At 41.5% G+C, this 14,081-nt stretch overlaps 1 long non-coding RNA gene across 1 annotated transcript in view; it reads left to right on the forward strand.

Annotated features, from left to right (window-relative positions):
* LOC121926419 overlaps positions 1–13,572 on the forward strand; it is a 33,783-nt gene extending 20,211 nt beyond the window's left edge. The window contains exons 2-3 of the long non-coding RNA XR_006103013.1: positions 11,276–11,485; positions 13,078–13,572. This is a non-coding gene — a long non-coding RNA (uncharacterized LOC121926419). The remainder of the gene's footprint in view (positions 1–11,275; positions 11,486–13,077) is intronic.
* Positions 13,573–14,081: the final 509 nt, after the last annotated feature.

Genomic DNA, 14,081 nt, shown 5'->3' on the forward strand with positions numbered 1-14,081 from the left:
GGGGATGTGACTGTGGCCATTTTGAGCTCCCCCTACCATATGCGGCGACTGCAGATTCTCCAGTCCAGCTTGGAATTTTTAGCACCCACCCTATAAGATGACACCCGGCGTATAAGACGACCCCCGACTTTTGTGAAGGTTTTCCTGGCTTAAAAAGTAGTCTTATACGCCAGAAAATACAGTAGTTCAAAATAATTTCAGCATTTCCTGTACTGGTATCTAAGGTCTTGTCTGCATGGGTAAAGAAATAATCTTCCTTCTATCCCCACTCCAAGGAGCCTAGATGACAAAGAACTCAATCCTCAGTTCTGGGGAGAACTATATTATACCTCCACTGCATACCTTCTCCCCTTGTAAGGATTAAAATAACTCAACATTTGCTCCAGATCTTCTCAGAAGATCCAGAGCCCTCCATTGAAGTATTGGGCAGCTTGTTTGCACCATGTCCTGCTGTGCTGACAAGGGCTACCACTGCTGCTCCATGTCGCTTGTTCTGAGGTCAGAACAAGGCACCCAGTCCTGCGATCGATGCTGGGTACCTCGTTCTGACCTCAGAGTGAGCAACACTCTGCAGCACAGCCAGATATGTTTGTGAACAGCTGCTCAACATCGCAGTGAATTGTCCAGGTAACAGTGGGAATTCAGGATAGCTCCAGGGCCAGAACATTCAGACTGCTCTCATAGTATTTACACACAAAACTTTACATTATTTTAAAGGCAAAGCTACTTTAAGCATTTTCACATTGACAGATGAAGCTATCTTATTATTTTAATTCCAATAATTATTCCTTTACAAAAACCCTAAAACAATATATGATCACATGTGGCCCCTCACCTTTGCTTCAAAAATACTGTGGCACCTCTGCAGAACTGATGGAAGTCCTTGCCTTGGAGTTAAAAAAAAATGACATCTGGAGGCATAAATCTAATTATGCCAGCATATGCCTTTTGACAGGCTTCACAGATCGAGGTATTCACTGCCACCTCATACAGTGACCACTGATCATTGAAACTACTTTTTCCTGCTGTCCTCTATGAGCATTTACAACAGGTAGCCAATTGTGGAAGACTAGAGGTCACATTAGCCCTTCAGTAAACCTAGAAGGGCCATATCAGACACTTCACTTTTTTCTGGCAAAAATATTTTTTGACACCAAATGCCCCCAAAGCCCTGTAGGAGACATGTTTTGGGGGCTTCCTGGACCTTCTAGATAGCATTTTTCTAGCATTTTGGGGCACTTAAAAACATAATTTTGGAGGGCAAAATTTCATTTCACTGCTGAAGGATCCAGTGGGGCTCCAACCATGGTGGCAATTTCCTCCACGCTTGTTAGAGATCATTTCTGGCATTCTGGAACAAAAATAGCCCTGAGAGCCACATGCAGCCCATGGGTCAAACATTATCCACCCCGATTTCGGGCTGGAAGAGCATGGGTATCAGTCACAGAAGCACAATGTGTACACAACACAACAGGACAACAAGCACAATAGGAGTATTGGGGGGGGGTGGATCCCTCTGGAGATATCAGAGGATGACATAATCATTGTGTTTCCAGTTATACATTGCTCAAGACAATGTGGCTATTCCCCAACATCTCAAACCAGACTGTGACTACAGAGAGGTCCAGCAGAAGACAAGTGAGTTTTTTGTGGAAGAAGGGGTTGATAAGTTAGAATCACATCCAGATGACTCATGATCTGATCTGTAGTAGGTAGCAATGCTTCTAAAATAATACAAATATTCTTACAGGTATGGTAATATTTGTACATGCCAAGAAATTGTTAGGTTTTTATGAATTGAAATTAATAGTTATATGTAGTATATTATGAAATACCTGGAAACTTTTGGTGTTCTAAGGTCTAAAATGTTAATGCCATACAAAGTGACCCTTAGCAGTTCATTTAAAATAACAGAATTCTATTATGTTCTGTCAGATTTATTTTTCTTTTTACTAAGGGAACAAGTGTGAGTAATTTAAAAGGCAATCTGCTTGGTACAGTACATGCTGTTTAATAGTCTTTCCTCCTTGTCAGCTGTTTTCCTATTAATGATTCACATCTGTTCTTTGTAAATTAGTTATTATTTGAATGCCTCAGTGTCTGTCTCCATTCTTTTAACATGGTAAAATGGATAGATAAAAATGATGGTCCTGATCTATTAAAACTTGAAAATCTTTCTGTTATATTATTATTTTAGCTGATCTTGGTTAATGAATATTATATACATTAAAGCAGGGTTTCCCAACCTGTTTGACTCACGGAGCCTTTATTTCTAAGGCAGAGCCCCTAAGAAGCCTACCCTATGTCTTACAAGTTAATGGTCTTTAGGAGTATATTAAAGAATAAGAATATATTCTTATTTTTTAATTTCATTCTGTTTTTGAATAATAATAATAATAATAATATAATAATAATAATAATAATAATAATTTATATACCACCCTGTGGCAAACCAATCCAGGCAGTTTACGACATTAAAATAACATACAGCATAAAAACAATATATTTCCTTCTCCCCTTAAAAAGTTATTAAACTGCATATCTAAATTAAAACCACAATAACTAGTTAGAACAATAAATTAAACAAAATAATACCAACCGATAAACCACTGCAACTTCAGTTCTAAAGAAAAGAAAAGGGGGCTTTGGAGACATTATTGAGGAGGGGGGAAATCCTGAGGCCGGGATATTTTAGTCTGGGAAGGCCTGCCTGAAGAGATCCATCTTGACAGCCTTTTTGAAGCTGTCCAAAGATGTTAATTGACGGATCTCGTCTGGCAAGTCATTCCAGAGCCTGGGGGCGACAGCAGAAAAAGCCCTCCGGGAGGTCGCTGCAAGCCTCGATTTTTGAGGCTGCAACAAGTTCCTCCCAGAGGACCGGAGAGCGCGGGGAGGATTGTATGGGAAGAGGCGGTCTCTGAGATAGCTTGGACCCAAGCCATTTAGAGCTTTAAAGGTAATAACCAACACATTGTACTGAAGCAGCACTGTTTCATGGTTCTAAAAAGCCCCTAACCACCATGAATGTGGAAGGGTGACTGTTTTCTGTAACTGTTGTATAGCTCTTGCATAATCAAAATATTTTGTCCAACTTGAGATTTAGGCCAAAAACAGATGGGTCAAAAGTGCTGCCATCGGGCCGATTTGGGGGCATGTGTACAGATGATGCATGCCCCTGGATCGGGCTGAAGCTACACCACAACTACCTAAGACGGCCCAAAACTGGCCACAGAAGGAACACAAAAAAAGTGCTCCTTGCCAGTGGACTGTGGTGGTGGCTGGCCTTGGGACCCCAGCATCTGGTCACTGCGGTCCCACACCAAATGGGAAGTGACTGGAGCTGGAGTGGCCACTCCAAGCTGCTGGTCTGCTTGATTCCCTAAATGTTGTCCTGTTTGCTTTGGTTTGTTTGGGTATACACACATATAGGCATACAGTAATGTGGTGAGACGATAATTGTACATTTCCATGTATATATTGTGATGATTATCTGGGTCAAAAATCTAGAAATTGTAATACAGGAACAACTCCAAGGTGAAGTTGCAACTTTTTAAATAAGACTCTGAACCATAATTGGTTAGTCCCAAAAGCTTTGGTTGCCTTTGTACATGACCTATGCAGGGAACTAAATGAGGGAGTGTGCCCCTATTAGTTCTGCTGGACCTCTCAGCAGCTTTCAGTACGGTCAACCATGGTATCCTTCTGTGATGCCTCTTTGAGATTGGGCTCAGGAACACTGTTTTATAGTTGCTCTTGGAAAGGCAGGCTCAGATGTAGGTGCTGCGGGATGCCTGTTCTACAACCTGGCCACTGTCCTGTAGTGTCCCTCATGGCTTAGTTTTGTTCCCCATGCTGCTTAATATTTACATGGAGCCACTGAGAGAGAGGATCCAGACTTTGGGGATTCAATATCATTATAATAATAATACTTGTTTATTTATACCCCGCTCTTCAGCCAAGGCTATCAAAGCGGCTTACAATTTGTTAATTAGACATTTCCCTGCCCTCAGGCTTACCATTAGTATGCTGATGACACACAACTCTGTCTCATCTTCCCATCTGATTCCAAGGAAGCTGTTAGCATCTGCTGTGTCAGTAATGGACTGGATGAAGGTGAACAAACTGAAACTTGATCCAGAAACAGTTAAGTACTCCTGGTCAACTGGAGGGCAGACCAGGGAACAAGGATTCAGCCTGTACTGGATAGGGTTTCACTTCCCCTGAAATCTCAGGTTTGTAGTTTAGATGTGTTTCTGGACTTGGGGCTGAGCCTGGATGCCCAGGTTTCAGCTGTGGCAAGAAGTGCTTTGTCAGAGTCGAAACTAGTGTGCCAGCTGTACATGTTCCTTCAAAAGTGAGATCTGGCTACTGTGACAGATGGCTTGATTACATCCTGTTTGGAGTACTGTAACACACTGTATATTGGAGTGCCTTTACAAACTGTTTGGAAACTTCAGCAGATTCAAAATGGTGCAAGTAGTATGCCAACTGGGGCTGGGTACAAGAATCATGTGGTTCTGTTGAAACAGTTGCATCCATTTCTGAGCAGAATTCATAGTGCTGAGCATTAAAGACTTATTCGGCTTGAGTTAAGAATTTGAAAGGCTGTATGACTTTACAAAAGTCAGTGCATGCTTTAAGATCTGTAGGGGAGGGCTTTCTCTTTGTCCTACCACCTTCACAGGAGTGGTTAGTGAGGACTTGGGAGAAAGCCTTCTCTGTGGTTATTCCCAGGCTGTAGAATTCCTTTCCAAGGCTCTCTGCTCTTTCCATCGGCTGGCAAAAAACTTATTTTTTTAGGCAGAATATTTAATTTTGATTATGGCTGTCTAGTGTGTGTGTACATGGTGTGCTGTGTTTTAAAAATATTTATTGTACAGTCGGCCCTTCTTATACACGGACTTTTTATACACGGATTTAAGCATACACGGTTTGAAAATGTACCAAAAAAGTATAAATTTACCTTGATTTTCCATTTTTTTATAAGGGACACCATTTTGCTATGTCATTATATGTAATGGGACTTGAGCATACACGGATTTTGTTATACACGGGAGATCTTGGAACCAGACCCCAGCGTATAACAAGGGTCCACTGTAACTACATTTTAAATATGTTTTAAGTGTTTTTAACTGCCTTAATCATGTTTTTAATAATATTGATATTTAATTCTTTTAAACTTTGGAAAATTAATGTCTTAACTGGGTCTTTTTATTTTTAAAATGAGCCACCTTGAATCCCATTTTGAGAGAAAGGGGGAGGATATAAATCCAATAAATAAATAAATAAATAGAAACAACATTAGACTCATTGACTGTATATAGAATTTGCCTGTACGTTGACACACCAGTCAACCATTGATTCAGTGAGGTCCAAATTACACTGCAGAAAGAATACAGTTTAAGTATTAAGTATGCAAAAATAATCCAGTTTGAAACCACTTTAACTACCCTAGATCAGTGCTAGGGAATCCTGGGAATAGTAGTTTATTGTGGCACCAGAGTTCTCTGACAAAGAAGGCTAAATGTCTTACAGAACTACAGTTCCAAGAATTCCCTAGCTTTGAGCCAGGGTAGTTAAAGTGGTTTCAAACTGGATTATTTCTGCAGTGTGTTTTGGACTTGAGATATTCTAGTTGAAACTGTAGGAATGAAGCCAAGATTTTCTTTCTGTGTGCTCTATTGTCATGCTACTATTCTATTAATCACAAAAGTTATCTGTAACTTCTATCTTTTTTACTTCTCAATAGCACTGTTCTTAAATGAAATACACAAATGTCAGTGCAAACTTACAATGTCGAATGTGAACAAAGATGGCAAAATGGTAAATTATGAATTCCAGACATTAGAAACCATTTAATCCTGTTTCAAATGTATTCTGAGAATACATAAAAAACCCATCCCATTATGCCGAATGTTTGCTATTTTTGCCATTTTTTTTCATAGAAAAAGTGCCCCCTATTCTCTTTTACTTCAGTTTTGATTTAGTTTAAGTGGTATATAATCTATCCTACTTATTTACCGTACCACTGCTATTTCTACTTTGGCAGTGATGTGGAATTTTCCTTCTTTAAATGACAAAAATGATATGTGAAGTTTAATATTGCATTGTATTCTGTAGATGAAGGCTAATGCAATAAAGTAGTTAAAACTTATAAAGCAGCTGTCAGGAATTTCTTCCTTATTCGTCCTAACAACAATGCTTTTGTTAAAAGGTTTATCATCTTGTCTGTGCTCTGCCAGAATAGCATGCTATCTGTGATACATTCTTTGAGTGAAAATAGTTTCTTAGCAGAATCTATTCATTCCCTTTGAGGACTTTTTCACTCCTCAGGTAATTGAATTTACTTAGAGAAGCATTTTGGTGTTCTGTTTATATGTTCTTGTGATCAATTGGAGTCACACCTCTTTCAACAATACTAATAATTCCTGGTGCTCCATCTACCTTCTAGCAAGTTTTGTCTCTGATAAAGAAGTTCCTAGGTACAAGTGCATTTTAAATATCATTAAGACCTGAGGAGGTATTAGTGGAGTCCAGCTAACACCTGTGATAAAAAAAATCCTTCTATAAATCTTATTTTTAATATGATTATTTTTGGAGCTGCAGTTCTGTACAAAAGAAATTGAATAGCTAAATTATATAATGAGCAAGTTTATTTGAAATATGTGTCTAAAGCCACATTTATTTGCGAATCAACTTGTTTTGTATTAGATTGCCTGTTACAAAATACAGCAGAAGGAGGCAGAGATTCTATATGGCACAGTATAACATAAATCCCCATATAGAACTTGGCTGCATCTGTGCTCTCAACATCTTTCGCCATTTACAGTGCCATATGCCCATTCTGTGGCTGGTGGAAACTAGAGAAGCATCTAGCTACATTCCTGTAGATTGTGAATGACGTACAAAGAGAATGATGGTGAATGATGTACAAAGAATAATTACATCATGCACTGATTTCTGCCAGGGTCTTCTAGATGATGTAATCATTCTGCATCTGATTATGGGGACATATCCAGTGGCTTCTTTGATCCACTCCCTCTACTCTCCGGCAGCCATTGAATGGCAGTGGGAGTGTCAGAGCAGCTAAACAATGACTCTAATGTGATGGGACTTTAGTAACTGCAGAGAAGAGAAGATAATACCACCTTCCCCAAAAACATATGTGCAGAAACCAGGTGGATTTATGCCTGTATATGCCACAAAGAAGATGCCAGACTGTGTGTTTGGGTCTTTACCAGTTTCCCATTTAAATATTCTCTATGGCCCGTTACACACGGGCTTAAAAGTACGCGCAGAGCGCGTACTAGGGTTAAGGCGGGGCGGTGCTTCTGCACTGCCCTAACCCTAGTGCGTGCTGTGCGCGCACAAAATGGCAGCGGGCGTTCTACACGGCCGCCGTCATCGATACGTCACGGCCGCGCTGCCTCCAAACGAGGCGGCTCGGTTGTGACGTATTGGGGTCATGGCAGGGCGCCTAGGGCACCCTTTCCGCGACCCCGGAAGAAGCTCCATTTCGGAGCTCCTTCCTGGTTTGGTCCGCTGGGCGCAGCCTTCAGACGGCTGAGAAAGGAGAAAGGCCCCTTTCTCCTTCTCCCCGCCACTGCAGGGTGTCCTTGGGGCTTGAAGCCCCAAGGACACCCCTTTCCAGGCTGCGGGGAAGGGGCCTTTTGCCGCTTCCCTGCAGCCCGGAAAGCGGTGTATCGGGGCTTCAGCAGCTGCTGCTCTGGCCGCTGAGGCCCCGATCCGGCGGGGAAAGGTGCACCTACAGGCCGCCCCAAAGGGGCGGTCTGTAACGCGCCTATGTCATATGAGTTGACCCAATGGACCTTGGTCTGAGGTTAAGTCCAAAATATAAAATATAAACAGACATCATATTTCTGGACTGATTTTTTGCTGTTTTGCTGTGAGGCCAGTGATTCCCAAAATAGGTTGCATGCTCCCCCTAGGGATCCAGGGGGACAGTGAGAGGAAATGGCACAGTGAAGAAAAAGGAGGCAGCATGGGGGTCTTCAGTCAAAGTATTTGCATGCAAGAGAAAGGAAGAACCAACAGCCTTTAGGACCATGGTGGCAATGAGGTATTAGAGTATGTGCCAGTGGGGGAGAAATGGCAGCAAAAAGGAGCTTAAGCGTTGTGAGCTTTGCTGGGACTTGGCTTGCAGGTTGCAGCTATACTGCTGCTCCTGCTTTCTTTCATCAGACAGGTGAAGAAGAAGTGGCAAAAGAAATAATGTTTGTAGGGGGAGGGGAAACAGCTTGAAGTTATGTGGGGAATGTGTGCCATTGGAGAAGGGGGAGGGGTATCCAGAGCCAGTTCTTCAAAAGAGTCCTTCATCTCTTGCTCATCTCTTGGTTTGAGAGTTCTTCCTCGCTGAGGAGAAAAGTGGACGCTGGTTTTGCCACTCTCTGTCCTGATTAAAGAGCTCTACAGAAGGGCAGTGGGAGGCTACCCCTTTCCTGGCTGGATCGGGGCTGTGGCCCTGATCTAGCCTTTGGAGGACGCAAAAAGGAGCCACAAAAAGTGGCTCCTTTTTGCACCCTCCAAAGGGCGCCATAGCTGCAACGATGTGGCTGTATGGCATCCCTTTGGTGCTGCATCATCTAGATGTCATGATGCCACGCACAATCTGGAGTGCCGCACAGCATCACAATGCCCATGATGCTGCAACCTGGCTCCGCCCACAGGCTGGCCTGTCAGAATGGTATATATAGGGCCTAAGGGTCCATCCTCACTGGGGAGAAACTTCTCCTTTTTGAACTTATGGGGTCTACAGACCACCCTGAAGGGAGACTTGCAGCCGTCCCTTTTCACACTAGATTGGGGCCATGGCAGCCTCACACCATGGCCCCAATCTGGCCTTCCAAGGGTGCAAAAAGTTGCAGCAAAAAGCGGGTCCTTTTTGCCCCCTCCAAAGGATGCCATAGCTGTGGCACTGCATCATCTGGACATAGCACCGGAGGCGTGCCATGATGCCACTTACCATATGGAGCAGCACACAGCTTCAGTGCATCCTGGGGACCAGAATCAGGCATGCATCATCAGGCCGCTGCACCCTAACTCTACCCCCCAGGCCAGCCTTTCAGGCTGGTCTGTACAGGGCCTTAGTCACTTTGGGAGCAGCAACCAAACAGTCAGTTGAGCAAAGACAGAGAAGCCTCTTGCATGTGCTGGCTATTGCCACAAGACCAGCATGGGTGAGACACTCCCAGTCACTACTCAGCCAGCTGCTCAGTTGCTGCTCTCAATGTGTTTGGCTGCTTGGTTGCTGCTTCGATTGCACCTGATCACACTAGGAGCGGCTACTGAGCAGCTGGACATTTGGCCTTCCTTTTGCTGTCAACCTGGAGTGGACACGATGGAGGAGCAGGCCTGGGCCACTGCTGTTGCTGTAATCACACATGAGACTCTGAGAAGGAGGAGCAAGCTGGGTTCAGCTGTAGACATACTATCAAGAAATAGCTGTTAGAAGCACAAGGATTATTGCTGAAGATAAAAAGGCCTGGTAGCCCAAAAAAGTTTGGCTACCACTAGTTGTTGATCTAGTATTCAGCAATTGATTCTGTGAGTCTACTCGAATTCGGGTGCCCTATTCGATATATGCTTTAATAGTAAATAAACCACTAGCTCCTAGCCATTTACAATGCATAAGTTGTCACTGAAATAACTTTACTATAATTCTGGGACCATTCCATAAACATGAGCAATAATGGCTGAGGTATACAATAAACTTTTATAGTTATACAGTTGGTCCTTCTTATACATGGATTTTTTTATACACAGATTCAAGCATACACGGTTTGAAAATGTTCAAAAAAAAGTATACATTTCAAATATCAAACCTTGATTTTCCATTTTTTATAAGGGACACCATTTTGCTATGTCATTATATTTAATGGGACTTGAGCATACACAGGTTTTGTTATACATGGGTGATGTTGGAAGCAAACCCCAGCGTATAACAAGGGTTCACTGTATTGTATTCTTACTTAATACAAAGCCCAGATGGTGTGCACTATGTACTGTGGATGCTTCTTTTTATCTGCTGTGTATGGTTAGCACTGTATGACATGATTTTATTTATTTATTTATTTATTTATTTATTTAGGTATTTATATCCCGCCCTTCAGCCTTAATGGCTCTCAGGGCGGCTTACAATATTATTTTTAATCAGACAGTTCCCTGCCCTCAGGCTTACAATCTAAAAGACACGAAACAAAAGGAGAAGGGAATGATGGAGGGAAAGGGGATGAGGTCCAGTGGTTCTTCTCTCCCTCTAAGGCCTGGACCAAGGCAGATGGATTGGAGGGAGGGCTCTTCCTTCTTCCAGGCTAATGGATAGCTGTGACAGATAACTCACCACCCAAACTTGGTACCAGTGCATGGATAGTTTAGTTATACAGTGGGCCCCTGCCTTATGTGGGGGATTCGTTCTGGACCCCCCCATGCGCGTAAGGCGAATTTTGCCTATGCTCAAGCCCCATTAATATGAATGGAGCTCAGGCACAGCAGTGTGGTGGCGCGGGAGCATGCGGGGCGCCACGGGTGCATGCCCCATTCATTTGAATGGGACGCGCCACTCCTTGCGCCCCGTGCGCTCCCTACAGCTTGAGCGCATATGCTCAAGTCCGCATAAAATATAACTGTATAATTATTGTATAGTTATATTTATTTATTTAATCTTATATATGCCACCTTTCTTCCATAGTGGGACCCAGTTATCCACTGAGGGCCTATTTGTATTATATTCTATATTAAATACATAGTACAGTATGCCATTCATCCTCCTTTTCTTTTATACTTCCTAATAAGAATCCGTATTTGGATCAAAACCATCATGGATGTGAAGGGAGTGTTTGAACAGTTTACAACCCCTCCAAATTGCCCCATCCCCAATGGGTCAAAGGTTATCTAAATTGGGTGAAATGCTTTTACATTTGAGTAAAGGTAAAAGGACCAAACTGATACCTATGTCATTAAACTAAAATGTAGTTGAACCATTAGTTACATGTTGTCCCTGGCTAGTGGTACATTATTTCAAGCTTTTCCTTGATACATTTTTTTTCTTTTCCTTCTTACTGCTTGAAAAATTACAGGAAGAAAGGACAGGAAGATTACAGTAGGGACATATTCCTCATTTGAAACACATACTAGAAGATATTTTATGTACTGTTTAGAATTTTTCAGTTTTATACTAACTTCATCTTTCAGTTATGCACTGAAGTTTGTCCCCCTGTTGCTTCTTTATGGCACATGTTGATTCTTCTTTTCACAGGCACTGTCTTCTGTTGGTTTTCTGTGAATGTGTTTGCTGAGGCCAAGTGATGGAGCAGATATAGTGAAGGGGGAGGCCAGAAAGCGAGTGGAAGTCTTTTAGTGCACATATATGAAAGTGATAAACAAAAAGCTAATAGCATCATCCTCCATGCACTGGAAACTCTCATACAAAAACGGAAATACAGCTGTTAACCACTGAGAGAAAACAGTAAGTTCTTTTTCTAGTTTCTGCCTTTTATTAATTGATACCCTGGAGTTTTATACATATTAAATATTTATGTGTGGGTTTCTCCTGTCTTGCTGTAGTTGGGCAAATTATCTTTTTTGTGTGAAATAGGTTGATGTTTATTCAAATCCGGAACTGTGTTAAAATTGGGGCTCTTGAAGTGTTGGCTTGCTTTGCTAGAGGTTTTACAGCTGTGGTTTCTGTGACCCCATTTGCTGCTTAAAGCATAGGAAGATTCTGTATTATCCTGCAGAAGTAGTGCTCTGGATCATTTGGAAATCTAGATGTGAAAATTTCCCAGTTTTTATTTCATTTAATTTCTCTGAATCATGGTTGCATTCTCTTCCTGTGCTTGTTTTGAAATAGGTTATGGAAATCTGTGTTTTTTCAATACACTTCAATTTAGTCAGTTTTAAAAGTAATTATTTCTTAATTTATTATGCATTTACACAATTTACATAAATTCTGCCCTTCCCTTATTTCATTTATGTCCATTTTAGCCTTTCTCATTTTAAAATATATTCCTTTTCATTAGGAACACTGCATTCGTTAGGGTAAGCTTTGCAATTGAATAAATGCAGCTGTTCAAGTGCACATTTTCTTGTAGCATGTCTTGGGAGATGCAAAAATACTACTTATTTTCGGAGTTCTGAGTCCAGCGATTCTCTCCTTCCTAATCCCTATTTGGACAAGGAAGCTTTCAATTAACTTTCCCAACAGAAAAGGGTGGGAGGACAAATGATTATAAAAGTGTTCTGTATTGACTATTCAACTGACGAACTTCTCTGAATATCTTGGCAGCGCCAAAGAATCTGCGGATATGGAGGGACAACTGTGTCCATACATTTCTTTGACAAGTGTATACCACCCAACAGGCAAATGTTCTCCTGGAAGTTTGCAGTCTCCTGAGAGTTATAGAGTAGTCAGTGATCACAATCACATTGCTAGTTCAATCTCTACCCACATCTGCTATTCCAGGCTTTGAATAAAATCTGGCTAGTTGTCACTTTCTCTGTGTGATGCGAGATAATATATAGAAGCCTGTATCTTTGCTCATCAGTATGCAAATAAGTAAGCACATAAAAAATGGCATGTGCAAAATAGTCATTGTACATCAGATGCTATTAAGTGAAACTTAATTTCACTTTATATGATCTCACGGCTACTTTATGAAACTGGTTCACATATCCTAATTCAGTGAAATACTGAATGCTAAGAGAATAGCCTATATCAATGGTGTGCAACTATGGCCTTCCAGATGACTTTGGCTGCAACTCATTATCATTCTGTGTTAGTTAGGCCAGCTGTCCCTAATAAATCTTACAGGACAAGAAACGTCTGGGGTCAACTACTGCCTGCAACTGACCCAAATAAATTGCTACCTAGTTTTTAAGATGCATCAATATCAAGTCTTTTTCCAGTGTCAGCTACACAAGGGCATGGACTGAATAAAGTTGGGTCTGCATTACTGTGGTAAAGTACAGCAAGCAAGATGAGTTCAGTGAGAGATGTATGGGCAAAGGTTGTTGACAGAAGTATCTTTATAAACTAATTCTGGTTCCATTCAATCACAGATAAATTGAATCTTCATCAACAAGAACTTCAGTCCATGGGAGTCTAGTAGAAATATGCATAAATCAGTGCATCTGAAATGCTTGTAAGAGTATGAAGAATGAAAAACTCAAGCAAAAACAACTTTTCTTTTAGTTTTGAAGAGCACTTGAAGAGTTATAATTGAAGGAGAGAACACTGCCTACCAGAAGCAGAGAATTGGGAGAAATGAGCTTAGAGTTTCTGGCAAAACAAAATTTTACAGTACTTACCATTTTTCTCATTTATCATCAACCCATCACTTCCTTGATCAACAAAAAACCTATACAGAGGTTAAGGTGTTTGTTTTGAGGATTAAATACAGAGTATAATGGTTACAGAAGCTATCTAAAAATATATTTAGTTTTATATACTGTATCATGAATTTTAATGTTGTTAAAAAATTAAAATAAGAAATTATCCCCTTGATTATCTGAGTAGTACTACTGAATTTTATTATTCTCATATTATGTAGTGTAATTGCTTTTAATACAGAAGATAGCTATGGCGGGTTATAGACCGCCAAATAGTACGTATACAATACGTACTAGGGTTAGGAAGGGGCGGTGCTTCCGCACCCCCTAACCCTAGTACATATTGAATACGTACAAGATGGTGGCGCCCTGTTCATACGGGCGCCGCCATCTTTACGTATCGTACGCTGAGCGTCCGTACGTGTCGCAACCTTTATGACGTAGCGAGTGTGCCCCTAGCGCCTCGCTACATCACAAACGCGACTCAAAAAGAAGCTCCATTTTGGAGCTTCTTTTTCGGTCCGCACGGGAGCCGCGCCGTCTGAAGGCTCCGGCTCCCCCGCGGACCTACTGGCGGCGGCAGACTGCCGCAAAGTGGCGGTCTGTACCCCGCCTATATTTACATGTATTTGTCTTCTTAATTTGACCTTATATACATCCAGACCACTACTGTTGCACCTTATTTGTTATGAGCTAATATATAATGGAGAACATAACTAGAATTCAGATAGATA

This window comes from Sceloporus undulatus, chromosome 3 (assembly GCF_019175285.1).
Source record: "Sceloporus undulatus isolate JIND9_A2432 ecotype Alabama chromosome 3, SceUnd_v1.1, whole genome shotgun sequence".
Lineage (NCBI taxonomy): Eukaryota > Metazoa > Chordata > Lepidosauria > Squamata > Phrynosomatidae > Sceloporus > Sceloporus undulatus.